The sequence below is a fragment of the Gorilla gorilla genome, chromosome 17 (genome assembly GCF_029281585.2).
Source record: "Gorilla gorilla gorilla isolate KB3781 chromosome 17, NHGRI_mGorGor1-v2.1_pri, whole genome shotgun sequence".
Lineage (NCBI taxonomy): Eukaryota > Metazoa > Chordata > Mammalia > Primates > Hominidae > Gorilla > Gorilla gorilla.
The window spans coordinates 101,008,748-101,024,764 of NC_073241.2; positions in this window are offsets into that span (position 1 = coordinate 101,008,748).

Genomic DNA, 16,017 nt, shown 5'->3' on the forward strand with positions numbered 1-16,017 from the left:
TGGCTGCGAATTCTGCCTTCACCATTATACTTAATATTACTTGTATCTCATTTATTATGAACATCTTTTCCCATCTCTTTGACTTATACCTACTTGAATGTAGAACTTAAACTCCTTTTTATATTCTCCCACACAGGCTAATAGCAGCAATGAGTAGACAACAGCATTAACTGATACCAAGGATTAAATATCCCCACTCTTAAAACACTCAAGTCAATCAAATGTGTGATTTTTTTTCTATTGACTGCCTCAGAGCCACAGTAAAAGTATTCCTGCCACGTTATTTTGCACAGCAATTGAGCTAATTCTATTAACTACCTCTACATTCAAGTTACAGAATTACCTGATTCTGTACCCTAAGTCAGAAATAGCTCTGTTAAAAGGAGAGGCACCCCTAGGTGCCAGGTGCTCTCCTGCAAAATCACTAATAATTCTTTTTTCTTCTTAACATGTTCTCCTGTTTCTCATGGGGAATCAACAGTTTCTAAGTGTGTAATTTTGTATCAAGATTTGACTTAAAGTAGGGAAAATAGGGTCCTTGCTCAGCGTGTCAATTGTCTTTCATTTCTTCCTGGATCCACTGTACAACTTTGCTTTCTCCTAAGTGAGAGCCTTACTGTCCCATTGGAGAATTGTTTCTGTCTACAGAGTGATGTGTGGATAAAGAGAGAGTTGTTTGACTTTTCTCTTCATCATCATCACCTCACTCAGATTATACATATGTATAACATTGTCACAGGATCCTCAGGGTGTCGCTTTGCCAGCCAGAAACCTCTGTGGCCAGCATCACCCCTGCTGGGGTATTACTCACACCTGCTGGGGTCATTCTGCCCACTCAGCCTGACAGGCTGAACTCAGCTTGAGCTACTGGCGTGGATCCCACACCTGTCAAGGGCAAGCCAGGCATGGAGTAATGAGGGATGTGTGGATAAATGAACATGGGGTCTGGCCACTGCGCACAGCCAGGCGCACCAGCTGCAGTGGGATGGGCAGCTCCAAGAGCTAGCACAGGCACCAGCTCCGTGAGAGGCTGTGGCTGGAGCAAGGGTGCTGCAGGTGGCTTCTGGTGTGGGCACCAGGGAACACTGTGGTGCCCAAAAGCTCAGAGATGCTAGGAACTACAGAGCCCCAAAGAAGGTATTACAGCACATCACAGCCCAGGCTTGGGGAGCCAAGGTCTGGATCACAAGAAGGGCAACAGCTCTTCTCTCCTTCTCATCGTCAGCAGTGTGGCGAGCAGTGGGGCATGTTTTGGCCTGTTTTCGTTACAGCTCTTTCAATCCTGCTTCCCCACTCCAGCCTGTGGTTCCTGGGCTGGCCTGGCCCTACTGCTGCTTCCCGTTGTGTGACACGGTCACTCGGTGTCGGTGGAGGGCGCAAGAGCTATAGTGTTACAGCAGCTCTGGCTTGGGGGATCTCGAGGTCTGGGTCCCCGAAGGGTCCCCATCCTTCACTTTCACAGTCTGGCAGCATGTCACCATCTGCAGCTCAGCAAGCCAGGAATGTGTTACAGCTCCTTTCACTCCTGTTGTTCTGTGGGTCTCAAGTTCTTGTCCTGCATCCAGGAAGAATGAGGTTGTGTGGATAACTAGAGGGTAACGAGATGGAGAGGAGTTTTATTGACTGACATAAGAGCTCTCAGGAGACCTGAAGTAGGTAGTTTTTTTGCACAGGCAGGTTGTCCCCAAGAGTGTATGAGTCTGGCTAAGCCTGAGGTTTTTATGGGCTCAGAGGGTGGAAGTGCGTGCTGATTGATTGGTCCATGGGAGGCCATGGGCAGGCCTAGAAAAGACACCATAAGTTCTTTCTCTGGGTCATGGATTCTAACAGGAAGTGGCAGCCCAGCTGCCAGACTTCAAGTGGCCCCTGGCTTGAATGTGATGCTTCAGGGGGACCTGCCCTTTCCCGCCTAGGAACCTCTCTGCCTCCTGACACCATCAACATGCTGTCCACGGTGCCCAGGTTGTTTGGACCAAAGGGGCACCTGCAGGTCCATGACAAGCTACCCTCAGAACCGCCCAGCGTCTCTCCTATGCGTATTGGCACCCAAAGTCCAGAGGAGACTGAGGCAGAAGGGGGCTAGCATGTCAGTACCACCCCAAGCACCCACAGACCCAGCTGGGTCACAAAAGCGCCCAGGTTCGGCCATGACTTTGCTCTGCAATGGAGAGGGCTCTGGGAGCGGAGAGAGGTCAGGGAGTGAGAGCAGGCACTTCTGAGCCGGAGGGGCAGAAGGCTTTCCAGAGCCTTGAGAATGCAGGGATTCCCAGGTCCAGCGCAATGGCTAAGTGGCTGCAGCTGCACCTGGGAGTGTGGGGCTCCTGCCCTGCCAACTCGGTAGGCCATGGGACTCCCACCTTTTTCCAGCCCCTGCTGGCTCTGTGGAGTGTGCAGCCCCAGCCATGCCTCCTTGATTGCAGCTTGTTTCCCTGCATTGGCTGCTCCAGACGGGCCACCGCTGCCATCAATATCTATAGCAGTTGTGCATTTATTATGTCATTATATGTGCATTATATTGTGTTGGGGGATTTGAGAAGTATAATTGAGAGAAGGAAGACTTGGGAGCCAGTTGTAATTTCAGTGTTCATAAAATTTTTCTAAAGCTACACCCAATGTATCCAGTCTGGGCTGATAATTTGATCTATGGTGTAATCGTTTGGCAAATGACTTTTAAAAAATTCTCTTCTTCTGTCACCTAAATGACTTCTGATTAATGGAGGTTAGTGTAGGGAATTAAGAGGGATAGTCTTTTTGGATTGGGATTTATTACTAATCATAATTTTTAAGTGATGGAAAGAGGCAATTGGGTATGAGTGAAGTATTAAAGTGCTGTTGTATGAACCTATTGATTACACATAATAAATGTGTAGATGAGCTGTTTAATTTACTAATGTTAGCTGCTCCACTATATTGATTCTAGCATGTATGATTTGACCCTATGATTATTTGTAAATACCATGCATCAAACAAAAGTTAATTTTAAAGGTATCATTCACTGAGTTTTGTCAATCATTATATAGAATATTTCCATAGCCTATATTCCCCCTTGTATACTTTTCCAGCCAGTCACCTCTCCCACCAGCACCATTGTTTTTGCTTTCTGTCAATAAAGTTTTGCAATCTCAACATTTTTACTTTTAATAGAATTTATTATAGTTTGTGAATTTTTTTGTTTTTTTCATTTGCCATTCCCTGGTGATTAATTCATGTTATTGCTTATATACAAGTATTTGGTTCATTTTATTGTTGAGCAATATTCTATTTTATGGCCTTTATTTGTATATCTGATAGTAGACAGATAAAAATTTATTGTTTCATTTTATTTTTTCATTTTTTTAGCTACCATGAATAAAGCCAAAAAAACCATTCAAGCAAATATCTTCTTGTGAACATATGTTTTTTTATTATTCTTGAATAATTACTGAGCAGTAAAATTGTAGATCTTATGGAAAGTATATGATTAACACTATAAGAAATTGACAAAATGTTTTCTACAGAAGCTCACCAATTTGCATTCTCATAAGTAACATTCAAGAATTCCAGTTGCTCTGTATTTTCACATATGCTTTATTTTGCAAAACTTAAATTTTAACTATTATAGTATGGTAATTGTATTAGTCTGTTTTCACACTGCTGATAAAGACACAAGGCTAAGAAGAAAAAGAGGTTTAATTGGACTTACAGTTGCACATGTCTGAGGAGGCCTCAGAATCATGATGGAAGGGAAAAGGTACTTCTTACATGGTGGCGGCAAGAGAGAATGAGGAAGAAGCAAAAGCAGAAACCCCTGATAAATGCATCAGATCTTATGAGATTCATTCATTATCATGAAAATAGCATGGGAAAGACCAGCCTCTGTGATCCAGTTACATCTCCCTGGGTTCCTCACACAACATGTGGGAATTCTGGAAGATACAATTCAAGTTGAGATTTGGGTGGGGACACAGCAAACCATATCATTCCACCCCTTGTCCTTCCAAATCTCATGTCCTCACATTTCAAAACAAATCTTGCCTTCCAAACAGTCCCCCAAAGTCTTAACTCATTGCCGCATTAACCCAAAAGTCCACAGTCCAAAATCTTATCCAAGAAAAGGCAAGTACCTTCTACCTATGAGCCTGTAAAATCAAAAGCAATCTAGTTACTTCCTAGATACAATGGGGGTAGAGGTATAGGGTAAATACAGCCATTCAAAATGGGAGAAATTGGCCAAAACAAAGGGGTTTCAGGGCCCATGCAAGTCCAAAATCCAGCAGGATGAAAAGACAAACTACTGCATACACATTCATGCATCACATCACAATGTTTCAGTGAATGATGGGCCACTTATAGAATGGTGGTTTCATAAGATTATGATGGAGCTATCACCTACTGATGTCACTGCCCTCATATCGTCATATTACAACACAATACTCACGTGTTTCTGGTGATGCTAATGTAAGAAAACCTACTGTGATTCCAGTCATATGAAAACACAGCAATACAATTAAGTACAGTACATAAAGTTTGGTAATGATAATAAACTGTTACTAGTTTATGTATTTACTATACTATATATATATTTTTTCAATTTCTGATTATTTATTCCTAGCATATAGGAATAGAATTGATTTTTTTAATTATACATTAAGTTCTGGGGTACATGTGCAGAAAGTACAGGTTTGTTACATAGGTATACATATGCCATGGTGGTTTGCTGCACCCATCAACCCATCAACTACATTAGCTATTTCTCCTAATGCTATCCCTCCCCCAGTCCCCCACCCCTCAACAGGCCCTGGTGTGTGATGTTCCCCTCCCTGTGTCCATGTGTTCCCATTGTTCAACTCCCACTTATGAGTGAGAACATGCAGTGTTTGGTTTTCTGTTCTTGTGTTAGTGTGCTGAGAATGATGGTTTCCAGCTTCATCCATGTCCGTGCAAAGGACATGACTCATCCTTTTTTATGGCTGCATAACTATACTATATTTCATTGCTACTTTAGGGTGTACTCCTCCTACATATTAAAACAAAGTTAGCTGTAAAACAGCCTCTGGCAAGTACCTCAGAAGGTCTTCCAGATGAAAGCATTGTTATCGTAGGACATGACTGATCCATGCATGTTATTGCCCAGAAGACCCTCCACTGGGACGAGATGTGGAGGTGGAAGATGGTAATATTGATGATGCTGACTCTGGTACGCCTAGCCTAATATGTGTATTTGTGTCTTACTCTTAACAAAGAAGTTTGTAGAGTAAATTAAAAAATTTAAAAATAGGAAAAAGCTTATAAAAGAATGTAAAGAAAATATTTTTCTACAACTATACAATATGTTTTAAGTGTTATTATAAAAGACTCAAATAGTTAATAGTATATAAAAAATTTATAAAGTAAAAAAGTTATAGTAAGTTAAGGTTAATTTATCATTGGGAAAAAGTATTAAAAAATAATGTAATGTAGCCTAAGTGTACAGTGTTTATAGAGTCTCCAGCAGCATATACATATATCCTAGGCTTTCATGTTTACTCACTGCTCACTCACTGACTCACTGAGGAAATTTCGGTTTTGCAAGCTGCATTCATCATAGGTGCCCTATATAGGTGTACCATTTTTAGTCTTTTATGCCATTTTTTACTATGACTTTTCTGTGCTTAGATATGTTTAGATACACAAATACTTAAAATTCTATTTCCTATACTATTTAGTAGAGTAGCATACTATAAATGTCTGCTTCTATCCTGGATCTGTAACCTCTTTCACAGAAAGTGAGACTGAGAACAGAGATAACCTTTCTTTCTTAGAATCAATGGATTCAATGATCAATTTATTCTCTTTGGTAAATATCTCTTTTCCCAAAGGCAATAGCTGATATGGTTTGGCTGTGTCCCCATCCAAATCTCAACTTCAATTGTAGCTCCCATAATTCCCACGTGTTGTGGGAGGGACTCGGTGTAAGATAATTGAATCATAGGGGCGGTTTCCCCCATACTGTTCTCATGGTAATGAATAAGTCCCATGAGATCTGATGGTTTTATAATGGGAAATACCTTTCACTTGGTTCTCATTCTGTCTTGTCTGCTGCCATGTAAGATATGCCTTTTGCCTTCCACTGTGAGTGTGAGGCCTTGCCAGCCACGTGGAACTGTGAGTCCATTAAACCTCTTTTTCTTATAAATTACCCAGTTTCAGGTATGTCTTTATCAGCAGCATGAATACAGACTAATACAGTAAATTGATACCAGTAGCGTGGGGCACTGCTGAAAAGATACCTGAAAATGTGGAAGTGAGTTTGGAACTGGGTAACAGGCAGAGGTTGAAACAGTTTGGAGGGCTCAGAAGAAGACAGGAAAATGTGGGAAAGTTTGAAACTTCCTAGAGACTTGTTGAATGGCTTTAACCAAAATGCTGATAATGATATGGACAATGAAATCCAGACTCAGGTGGTCTCAGATGGAAATGAGGAGCAAAGGAACTGGAGCAAAGGTGACACTTGTTATATTTTAGCAAAGAGACTGGTGGCATTTTTCCCTTTCTCTAGAGATTTGTGGAACTTTGAGCATTAGGGAGACGATTTAGAGCATCTGGCAGAAGAAATTTCCAAGTAGCAAAGCATTCATGGGGTGACTTGGGTACTGTTAAAAACATTCAGTTTTAAAAGGGAAACAGAACATAAAAGTTCAAAAAAACTGCAGCTTGATGTGACAGAAAAGAAAAACACATTTTCTGAGGAGAAATTCAATCCTGCTGCAGAAATTTGCATGAGTAATGAGGACCCAAATGTTAATTGTCAAGACAATAGGGAAGAGGTCTCCAGGGCATGTCAGAGACCTCTGTGGCAGCCCCTCCCATCACAAGCCCAGAGGTCTAGGAGGAAAAAGTGGTTTTGTGGGCAGGCCCAGGGCCCCCCTACTCTGTGCAGCCTAAGGACTTGGTGTTCTGCATCCCAGCCACTCTAGCCATGGCTAAAAGGGGCAAAAATACAGCTTGGGCCATGGCTTCAGAGGGTACAAGCCCCAAGCCTTGGCAGCTTCCATGTGGTGTTGAGCCTGCGGTTGCACAGAAGTAAATAATTGAGGTTTGGGAACCTCTGCCTAGATTTCAGAAGATGTATGGAAACGCCTGGATGTACAGACAGAAGTTTGCTTCAGGGGTGGGGCCCTCATGGAAAACATCTGCTAGGGAAGTATGGAAGGGAAATGTGGGGTTGAGGTCCCCACACAGTCCCCACTTGGAGTCTGATGGGATTTGCAGCAGAACAGTTACAAAGTTAATTCCAGAAGACTATGTTCCATCCAGATATTTTGAGATGCTGGTTGAATTTACCTATGTGCTTGAAAAAAAACTATTATTTACTGTATTCCATTTATTTAAACTCAAGAGAGATGTTAACTGTAGCTAAGGTGTTGACTTCAAGGAATTTACTATTAATCACCATCTCTCAACTGATGTGTAAAAAACAAATGCAATTTTCTTCTAATACCTAGGCTAATTAGGTTGGATAAATTGTCAGTGAGGATATACACACTCTATTGTAAAAGATTTCCTAATAGTCTATGTTTCCTCAATTATCAATCAGAAGTGATATTTTTATTGTAAATTTACTTTCATAACTATGATGGATTTAATATTTAGCATTAGGAAATGCAGAATATCTTTGTTTTAAAGATTTGTATAAAATTAGTGATATTTTGATACAAAGTAAAACTCCATAGAGGACTGGCCCAAATCCATATGTTTGGACACATTGCATCAGTTTCTTCTGTCCTTCTAATTTAGACTAGAAGGGAGGAAGGAGGAAGGGAAGTCAAAGACAGAGAACATGATGTGAGACAGCTGAGAATGCTCTTGCGTTCACTGTATCATTGAAACTCTGTAAAGCCCTTTACACACATTATTTTAGCTTATTTTTGTCCCATGGAATTGAATTTATTCCTTTGGTTTTAATGAGAAAATTTAATCGTTCAGAAGGTAAACCTCTTTCTGATATTGTACTGAAGTTGCTATACATGCTAATATCTTGCTGAAGTAATAAAAACAATATTAATGGACTTTGAGAAACATATACACTACTAAAATCTATACTATAATGAGCTACTGTTTGACTAATTCAAATTTTCTGAAACATAAATTTAAGATATTAAATTAATGTATTTTATTCTAATGGAATAGAATGGATTTCAATCTCAATTCCATAATGTACATTACCAAAGAAAAAGTATATGCTAAATTATAGTTAAGATAATAATATTAAATTATGTGGGCTATTTAAAGTTTAAAGCTCAATGTTTATCTCTCAAAAATATTTTAATAGCTTGAATACTGTATATTAATTGTATCACATGGCTTAAAATATTACGGGAAAATTATCTTTGAAGATATTGTGCCATGTCCTATGGTGCATCAGCAAGTGAGAAATTGCAATTTAATAGAGAGAGTGTCAAACTAAAATTGCAATTTTCTCAAATATTAGTTTTGCTTATTTCTCAATTAACATATTATACAATTCATTGAACTTAATTTTCTAGGCATCCCCAACGCGCTAATTAAGACCACATGGTTTGCAACTTTACAATCAGATGGTGCGCTTTAGTCTTTAAAAAATACAACAATGCCAAATTAGGTTAATATTTACTATAAGAAACAATATCAGATAAATATATGAAATCCAGGCATTGTTAGATAGTTGAAAAGTATCCAAGTTTATATAGGAAGTGATTATAAAAGGAGTGTGCTGCAGCTGGTGTAAATTTTGGGGATTAGCCTTGAATTCTGCCTTTCACAACTCCCTACTTAACCACAAGTGGGAGACACTTTTTGAGATTTTGGATGTCTTACACAATAAACCTTTGCCCAGATCAATATCCTGAAGCATTCCCCTAATGTTTTCTTCTAGTAGTTTTGTAGTTTCAGATCTCAGTTAAGTCTCTAATCCCAGAACCACATGTCTTGATAATTTTGACAGAAATTCCTGGGGAAATTTGCAATTTTTCAAACCTGGGTTTTATGTCTACAGCTGTAGTTCATGGACAAGGTTCATCATCACAACATAATGTAATGGTTTATTGGAAACAAAAGATTTGTTTTAAAAAAGAAGAAAAAGAAATCATTTTGAAGAGCCAAACACTTTAGCCAACACAATTTCACATCAATGAGTCAATAAATACATGTTGAGTGAATACTATGTGCTAGATAGTGAATGTGTTATTTATTGAGGCTTCATATTTTGAAAAATATACATATACTCTCTAAAATTTGATATTATAAGTTCATTGAACAAACAAATTCACTGTAAAATTTTCAAAGATGTAAACTGTAGCTAAGCAGCTAACCAGGACTGCATCAAGACTGGTGTTTTTTTTTGGAGAATAAGAAGCTAATATGAAATACAGTAAGAATTAATCAAGTAAAGAGCCGGACAAAAAATCTTCCCATGAGAAGTATCGGAAACAAAAAATAGAGATAACATTATCTCTAGGAACATAAAATGTTCAGTATGATTTGACTATGACAATGAGAAAAAAGGTTATAATAAAAAAATGAAGTTAGAAAAGAAAAAAAAATGGCCAAGTAATAGCAAAACACATAAGTAAACTTACTGGTTTAATGTTATTCTACTTTCAAAGTAAATGGTTACAGGTATTTTAATTAAAGTACATAACAGCATCAGAAATGTGATTTAGAAAGCTTTCCCTTACTGTGGTAGAAAAAGTATTTTAGAGGAGTCTAGGCATGAGTCATAAAGATTACTGAATGTAGTAGACCAGGTTAGAAGCAGACAGAGACTAGTAATTCACCTCAGACCACTGATTTTGTATTAAACAAATAAATGTTGAATGTTTATCATAGATGTGGACTCTCAGAATTCAATAATGTAAACATCAGCCAGTGATCCCTGGGAAAAGAGAGGTAATAATCATAATAAGTCAATATATTATCGGTTAGGAGATGACGGTAAACACTAGCAAGAAAGGCAAACACAGAGCTGTGGTCAGGGCCATCAGGATTACTGTGGACAGGTTTGAACGGAACATGTAAATAAAGAATTCAGGACTTCTGGTTCCATAATGATGGTATAGAAGCAAGATGGCATTACTCCTTTTCACCACAGAATTCCAAAAATGACAGCATTCAGATTATCACCAGCAATGTTCCAGAATTCAAATATGAAGACGAGACAGTTGCTGGGGCCAGAGAAAAGTAAAAAAAAAAAAAAACTTTGAGCATATGATAAGAGAATAGGGTTTTCCTATTTGCAGTGCCCATCTTCTTCTTCTGCCTGGCACAAAGCACATAAAAAATATTCCCCCAATTCACAGTCTATACTGGCAAAAGTGAAATCGACGTGGACAACTAGCTTCTCCACAATCTTGAGTTACCTCACAGGAGACGTGTCCCTGCCTTAACCCACAGGAAGCATCATGAGTGCATGAAGGGAGAAATACCTCTGAGAACAAGCAGAGACAATGGGTGGAGGTGGGAATACCATCCCCAACCCTGGAAACTCTGCTCTGTAACTTCGACAAAGGAGACACAAAATCAGAATGTCTGTCCAGTAGTACCATGCTGTTGGCAGTGCCAGGTGCCCTGGGCACAAAGACCTAGCCAGCCTTGCCACACTGCCAAGACATCCCCATTGTAATGTCTCCCATTCGAGAAGGGCAGTACTCTGATCCTTTACTAGTGATCCAGGATACAAGGTGAACCAGGACTTAAGGCACCATTTAGAGACCAAAAAAGAGCAGCGACCTAGCAGTAAAGTACATCTAAGAAAGTATATTCAGTAAATACTAAAATACATCAGACAGAGAAGACTAGAACAAAAATTAATCTTTCAATGCAAAGACATAGACATACATCCATATCCATAAGTAACAACAACAAACAGGAATCATTATCTCCCCAAATGAACAAGCAAGAATCCAGTGACTGATCCCAACACGATGGCAGTATGTGAACTCTTAGACCAAGAATTTAAAACTGCAGTTCTACAGAAACTCAGTGATCTTCATGATAACACAGAAAAGCCATTTAGAATTGTGTTAGAGAAATATAACAAAGAGATTGTAATAACAGACAAAATCAAACAGAAATTTTGAAACTGACAAATACATTTGTTGAACTGAAAAATTCACTAGAGGCTTTCACTAGCTGAATGGATCAAGTAGAGGAAAAACTCAGTGAGCTCAAAGAGAAGCTATTTGAAAATATACAGTCATGGAGTTAAAGTGTAGATTTACTTTTTTTTTTTTTTTTTTTGAGACGGAGTCTCACTCTGTCACCCAGGATAGAGTGCAGCGGCGCGATCTCGGCTCACTGCAAGCTCCACCTCCAGGGTTCACGCCATTCTCCTGCCTCAGCCTCCCGAGTAGCTGGGACTACAGGCGCCTGCCACCGCGCCCGGCTAATTTTTTGTATTTTTAGTAGAGATGAGGTTGTTTTGTTTCTGTATTTGTGTGATCTAACGTAAGTTGTTATCTCTTTAAAATAACATTATATCCATGAAATGTTTTTTGTAAGCCTCATAGTAACCACAATGCAAAAACATGTAACAGATTCAGTAAAAATAACAAGTAACAAATTAAAATATACTGGTAGAGAAAATCATTTAACCACAAAGGAAGATGGTAACAAAGGAAGAAAAAAAGAGAGGAGTTATAAATCAACCAGAAAGAAGGCAATAAAATGGCAGTAGTAATTCTTACTTATCAATAAAAACACAATGTAAATGGACACAAATCTCTAATTAAAAGGCCTAGAGTAGTTTAACAGATAAAAACCAAGACCCACAAGAAGCCCACTTCAGCTATGAAGACACTCATAGACTGAAAATAAAGGGGTGGTAAAAAGTATTCACTGCAGCTAGAAACCAACTCATCTAGAGAACATCAACAGAGAAACATCAATGTTAAACTACACACTAGAACTAATAGGCTTAACTAATGTTTAAAGAGCATTTCACACAACTGCTGTAGAATACACATTATTTCCTGGGCACATGGAACATTCTTCAGAATAAACCAAATCTTAGGCCAAAAAACAAGTTTGAACAAATTTTAAAAAGTGGAAATCATATCAAATATCTTTTCTGACCACAATGGAATAAAACTAGAAATCGGTAACAAGAACCTTGGAAACGTCACAAACACGTGGAAATTAAACAACATGTTCCTAAATGACCAATAGCTCAATGAAGAAATTAAGAAGAAAATTTAAAAATGTCTTGAAACAAATGATAATGGAAATAAAACATACTGAAATTTATGGGATACAGCAATAGCAATACTAGGAGGAAAGCTTATATCAATCAACTAAAGCAAAAAAGTGGAAAAGCTTCAGATAAAGAACGTAATGATGTACCTTGAGGAATGAGAAAAGCAAGGAAATATGAAATCCAAAATCAGTAGAAGAAGATAAAAAATCAGAGCATAAATAAATAAATTTGAGAATTAAAAAAATATAGTAAATCAACAAAACAAGTTTTTTTAAAAAAATCAAAATTGACAAGCTTATAGCTAGACTAACTAGGAAAAAACAGAGAAAACCCAAAGAAATAAAATCAGAAATGAAGAAATAACAACCAACACCAGAGAAATACAAAGAATTATCAGTCTATTATGAAAAACTATATGCCAATATATTGAAAAATCTAACAGAATTGGATACATTTCCGGACACATAAAACCTCCAAATATTGAAGAAATAGAAAACCTCAATAAACCAACAATGATTAAGGAGATTGAAGCTATAGTAAAATATCTCCCAGCAAAGAACAGCCCAGGACATCATGGCTTCACTGCTACATTCTACCAAACATTTAATGAACTAACACCATTTCTACTCAATTTCTTCACAAACATTGAAAAGAACGGAATACTTCCAGACCCATTTAATGAGGCCAGTATTACCTTGATACCAAAACCAGACAAGGACACAACAGAAAAGGAAAACTTCAAGCCAATATCACTAATGGACAGAAATCCAAAAATCATCAACGAATAGTAGTAAACCAAATTCGACAATACATCAAAAAAATTATTCACCATAATCAAGTGGGGTTCATCCCAAAGATGCAAACACAGTTCAACATACACAAATCAATAAATGTGATATATTAACAGAAGAAATAACAAAAAAATGACCATCTCAATAGACATATAAAAAGCATTCAATAAAATTCAACATCATGTTATTGTGGGGTGGGGGGAGGGGGGAAGGATAGCATTGGGAGATATACCTAATGCTAGATGACGAGTTAGTGGGTGCAGCGCACCAGCATGGCACATGTATACATACGTAACTAACCTGCACAATGTGCACATGTACCCTAAAACTTAAAGTATAATAAAAAAAAACAAAAAAACCTTAATCAATATGGGTATATAATTAACATACCTCAAAATAATAAATGCTACATATGGCCAACCCAGAGGTAATAGTATACTGAATGGGGAAAAAATGGAAGGCCTTTCCTCTAAGATCAGAAACAAGGCAAGGAGGCCCGCTTTTTCTACTTGTATTCAACACAGTACTAGATTTCTTGGCCAGAGCAATTAGGCAAGAGAAAGAAATAAAGAGCATCCAACCTGGAAATAAAGAAGTCAAATTAGCCTTGTTAGAAGACTACATGATCTTAAACTCGGAGAAATCAAATGACTTCACAAAGAACTGTTAGAACTAATAAACAAATCAATTAAGTTGCAGGATACAAAATCAACATACAAAAGTTTGTAGCATTTATATACACCAATAGCAAATAATCTAAAAATATATTAAGAAAGTAATCCCACTTACCTAGCAATAAATTTACCCAAATAAGTACAAAATCTATACAAAGAGAAACTATAAGACACTGATGAAAAAAATTGAAGAGGACACAATAAAATGAAGTTATTCCATGTTCATAGATTAGAAGAACTAATATTGCTAAAATGACAATACTACCCAATGCAATTTACAGATCCAGTGTAATCTCTGTCAGCATAACAAAGACATTCTTCACAGAAGTAGAGAAAAATCCCAAAATTTATATGGAACAAAAAGAACCCTGAATAGTCAAAGCAATCCTGACCAAAAAGATCAAAACTAGAGGCATCATGCTACCTGATTTCAAAATATACTACAAAGACAGAGTGACCAAATCAGCGTGGTACTGGCATGAAAACAGACACATAGAGTAATGGAACAGAACAGTGAACACAGATATTAATTCATACATTTACAGCCAACACATCTTTGACAAAGGAACCGAAACCATACAACAGGGAAAGAAAAGTCACATCAATAAAGGATGCTGAGAAAATTGGAAAACTATATGCAGAAGAATAAAACTAACCCTATCCCTTAACATAAAACAAAATGAAAATGAATTAAATACTTATATCTAAGACCTGAAACTATGAAACTACTTGAAGAAAACATTGCAAACACACTGCATGCAGGACATTAGTCTGGGCAAAGATTTTTCTGTGTAAGATCTCAATAGCACAGGCAACCAAAGAAAAAGCAGACAGTTGATTTTACAAGCTGTAAACCTTCTGCAAAGCAAAGGAAACAATCCACAAAGATAAGAGACAACCCACAGAATGGGAGAAAATACTTGCAAACAATACATCTAACAAGGGATTAATAACCAGAATATACAGAGCATTCAAACAACTCAATAGCAAAAGAAAATACTCCAATTACAAAATGGAAAAAGATATAAACAGACATTTCTGAAAAGAAGATATACAAATAGCCAATAGGTAGATGAAGAAATGCTCAAACTCACTAATCTTCAGAGAAATACAAATCAAAAGTACGATACAGTATCATCTCACCAGAGTTAAAATGGATTGTGTCAAAAATAGAGGCAATAAGAGATGCTAATAAAAATGTAGAGAAATGGAAACCCTCATATACTGTTGGTGGGAATGTAAATTAGTACAGCCACTATGGAGAAGAGTATGCATGTTTCTCAAAACAACAAAAATAAAACTGCTATATGGTTCAGCCGTTCCACTACTGGATATATATTCTAAAGAAAGGAAATAAATATATCAAAGATCTATCTGCACTGTAATTTTTATTGCAGCATATTCCCAATAGCCAAAAGATGGAATCAACCTGTGTCCATCAACAGGTGAATGGATAAATAAAATGTGGCGTATATATATATATGCGTGTGTATATATATATATCTGATATATAATATATATTATATGATATATATTATAATATTCCATAAGATATAATATATAATACATAATATATACCATATATACTATTCCATAATATATATTATATATAATATTCCATTATATACACACACACACATATATATACACATAAATATATAATGGAATACCATTCAGGCATAAAAAGTAATGAAATGCCATCATTTGCAGCAACATAGATGGAACTGGAGGCCGTTATGTTAAGTGAAATAAGCCGAGCACAGATACTACATGTTTTCACTTACATGTGGGGCTAAAAAGTGGATTTTATGAAGATAGAAAGTGTATTGGTGGTTATCAGAGCAAGGAGAAGGGGAAAGTATGAAGGAAAAAAGAAAGTAAATGTGTTTATTCCCACTCCAGTGGGTAATTTCTAATAAATAGATTTTAGGCTTCAAAATTATCATATTTAAAACTGTAGTGTTTGAAATTTCTAAAATTATTTGAGCAGGTAACCTATGTCTTTATTATAAGGAATTGTATTATTTTCTTTTATCTTTTCTCCACAGTTATCAACTTTTGAAGTACTTGTTATGCCATGGGGAAAGGGGTTACTGTTGATTAAGAATGTGGTGGATAATGCACAGTCACTTTCAATTAAGAAAACTGTAAAACACCATATGCCAGATGTTCTATTTCTCTCTTTTCCTCTCTTTATTAACAGTCATCTTTTCATTGTCATCATATAATCTCGTTTTGGGTCAGTGTAGTGGATTGAAAAGGATGTTGCCCTCTAAGAACAATGTTTGTCTTTCTGATAGGTTTTTGTTGTTTTTATCGTTCTTGTTTTAATATTGTATGTGTGCTCATTATGCATATTAAT